We start from the raw sequence: 3658 nt of genomic DNA on the forward strand, positions 1-3658 counted from the left end.
CCCCCGGCCAGCCAGAAACCGTCAACATCGGACAAAACGCGACATGACTGCATTCACAAGTGTCGAGAAGATCACCGGGAGCAATATTTAGCTCACAACAACATTGAAAGAAACAATCACATACATCGGGATGTCCCAGCTCGCGCCCAGGGGCCATTCGTGGCCGCCATCCATTCTTCAGCTTTTTTTTAAATGCTCATATCAAGCCATTCCAATCCCGCGCCCATGGTTTCCACCCTGGTATGCACTTGCTAAATGTGACCTTTTTCATTCAAAATGAAGACAAAAAACGGTGCTGTCAATCTTTGCACTTCTGCCCAAAGTTCTTCTTTGTCTTCCATTTAGAAGACGAGGATGAAGAGGATAAAGATGAAGAAGTAGAAGATGAAGACCAAGCAGTAAAAGGCAAGTCGGATGAATAAGCTTTCGGTTCCCTCACGAGGGTTTCCTGCAGCGCCCCACAGGATGGTACCTTTGGCTACACTGTGACGCGGGATTCTGGTTAAGGTAAGCCATTTTCAACTCCAAAGAAAAAGGCCAACGTGGTCACGAAGCGCCGCAAGAAAACATGGCGAGGTCAGATAAGGTCGCGGTCCCCAATGAAAACCCGCGATAACCAAAGCGGGAAGTCACGAGGGAAAACTCTGTCGGCTGGATTTCTATGACCCGGTGGCTCAGAACCGGGGAAAACGGGCGCGTGGCTCTCTTCAGAAACGCCCCCATCTGTCGGCCGATCGCAGGGCGGTGATGTCGCGGCCCTCCTCGGCCCGCGTTCTCCAGCCAGGTTGCAAGAGGTTGCCTTTGGAAGCGTGCGGCCCCCGCAAAAAAAAGCCGGCGCGCTGGGAGAGGGCCTTCCGTGGCTTGTGGGGCGACGGCAGAAAGTGACTTGAGAGGGAATCGAGAGGCGGCGGCCGAAGAGAACAAAAGCAGTTGCGGGCAGAACTTATTGACCCGGACGACGGGCTCAACCGGGGCGGTTCGCGCGTGTGCGCAGAGGCCCGGCGCACCCGCCTCCGCCCGCCCCGTCGCGCGCTGCTCACTACCGGTGACGCCGCGCGGGCCAAACGGGAAGCGTATTTCCAGGGGAAGAGCGCGTTGCGACGAGCGCTCACTCGCAAGTTCATTGCTCCTCGAGCGAGGGGCCGGCGACCGCGCGTTCCCTTCAGGCCGGGGCGGGGGCAGGGTCGCCGCGAGTCAGGGGATGTTGCGCTCCTCGTCGTCGTCGCCGCTGCTTCATCAGCATCGTCATTCTCATCATCATCCATATCATAAAGGGTCACGTGACGCCGCCGGCGTCGCATTCCTTTACAAGCTTTTGGGATCGAAACTCGTCAAAAGATGAATTAAAATGCCGACAAGTGATGAGCTCGGCAAATAAGATGCAAGGACTTTTTTTATTTCGAGAATACGCGGCGTGCCGTTAAACACCAGGATGCTCCTTAAAGACCCCATCTGCAACGTTTAAATACTTGCGAGGTGTTCGCGCATCGACCGCCATCAATCAGCGAGACAATAAAAGTGACAAAAAATGCAATTGACGCTAAAAGTGGCAAACAACTTCTCGCACACGAAGGAATCCGGTTTGGTGGTGTACGATGAGCCCAGGAAATGTCGTTTTATGTCCTGGGTTTGTATGACTTGCTTTTACAAAAAAAAAAAACGGACTCTGTTGTCAAAAGATTGTTTTCATTCGTAATAGTCATTAGGGCCCAAGCTATCACATTTAAAGTAGGCCTTTTTTTTTTCTCGCACATAAACACAAAATAACAACACGATCACATGGAAACATTCCACGCCTCCCAAAAAGAAAATCCGACTTGAGTGATCCGGAAGGGAGAGATGGCCTTTCCCAAGCTGAGCAGCCAATTAAGAGGCTTGAAAAAGTCTTGCTCTCAAGTGCTTTCCTCCTGTGAAATTGCAAGATTTGCCATGAATGGAGTCGTTGCTACCTTGCCCTCCTTCCCAAATGAGCCTCAAGCATGAGGAAGATGGCCTTTTTCAAGCAAGTGAAATGCCGACAAAACACCTCGCTTTTCTGATCAAGGTTTGCTTGCCCGAGCGGCAGCGGGCTTTCGATACCAGATCAAATGGAATTCGGGACGCCACGTCCCAAGAAAAAAACGCGACAAAAAAGAGATGCAAGCTTTGCGATGGATGGAGTGGATCCAAAAAGTCGACCCCCCCTCCCTGTTCAAACTGCCATTTGTCCAAGTCCGTTCCAAATGACCTCCACGGGATTGGGCTTGTTTTTAGGGTCGGCGAGGAAATAAAAGCCCAAACCAAACGCGGCCCCGCCGGCATGAAGACTTTCCCTCCTCCCCAGGACGGAAGCGTCACTTTCGGACACCCCGGCGAGACCCGCCACTCAGGCCCCCGCTCATCCCCGAATGTCCCCGTCTGTCCGTCAAAGCCCCAAGCCGTCTGCGAGCGCGCGGCCCTCCCTCTTCCCCGAGTGTCGGGGGGCCGGCGGGGGGATCCTCCCGTCGGAGGCCTATTAAGGGTCGGGGAGGAGGAGCCCATCCCTCTCAACAATACCTGCGTGCGGCGGGGGCCTCCCGCCGGGCTCCGCTCCGGTGCGACCCTCCCGTCAGACGGGGACAAAGCGCCGTTTGAAAGGGCACGCTTCCTCATCCCGTCGGCGCCCTTTCACGCCGGCGCTCGTCCCCTCCGGAGCACATCTGGGCCGGCCCGCCCGAGGAGAGAAAGCACGGGGTGGTGGTGGTGGGGGGTCGGGGGGGGTCTTCTTCCGCAAAGTAGGATCGATGACATCCAAAACGACTCGTCGGGAAGTGGTCTCTTCTTGCTCAAGGCAAAGTTCTTCCGCAGCAGTGGCATCCATCCGAGCTCGCCTTTCCGCACGAGCCGCCGGGAACCCAGCCCGCCCGCAAGCGTCCCCCGCGACGTCGGGACAAGACAAGCGTCCACGCCCAAACTGAAAACAGCCACCATCACCCAGCAGGCCAAAGTGGGCGAAACTTGATTCTCGCCGTATTAGCGGCGACCGCGTGGGCGGAACCCTCTCGAGCGCATCCCCAATCATTGGGCCGGAAAAAAGACCCGGCATCGTACCGTCGTGATCTCGGCTATTTTCAAGTGCCCCTTAAGGGACATCAGGAACGTCGCGAGGTGCCGTATCCCTCCGGAGCTTTTCGAGCAAGCTTTGGAGCCGACGGTCACCCTGCGGTTCTCCGTCACCTCCTCGGGAAGCGGAAAACAAACACGTCGCGTGCGTCCATCTGTCTTGATGTTCGCGGAGGTCCCTTCCCTCATTAGCGGCTTATTAACGGCCGCTGCCCAGCGGAGAGCGCTCTCCCTGGAGGACGTGGGCCGGGGGGGGCTCGAGGCGGTGGAAGGATGGCGGGGTAGCGGGGGGTGGGGGCTTATTCCAATGGCACGGGGGGCTTTTGTCTACAGCTTCGGCCTCCCGTGCGGGCCTGCCCGGGGGACGCCGTGTTGCTGTGTTATGCGGCGGGCATCGCGGAGGGACGGCGGGGGGGGGAAGCAAAGAAGGAGGGACGGAGACTTGGGAGGAGGCCATCCGTCAAAGCGCCCGTCAACCGTCAATTATTATTCATCTTCATGGACCGTCGACATCATTGGGACTGAGACCGACATTTTCTTTGGATCAGAAAGTGTGTGTGTGTGTGTGTGTGTGTGT

This window comes from Hippocampus comes, unplaced genomic scaffold (assembly GCF_001891065.2).
Source record: "Hippocampus comes isolate QL1 unplaced genomic scaffold, H_comes_QL1_v1.1 scaffold39, whole genome shotgun sequence".
NCBI classification, from domain to species: domain Eukaryota; kingdom Metazoa; phylum Chordata; class Actinopteri; order Syngnathiformes; family Syngnathidae; genus Hippocampus; species Hippocampus comes.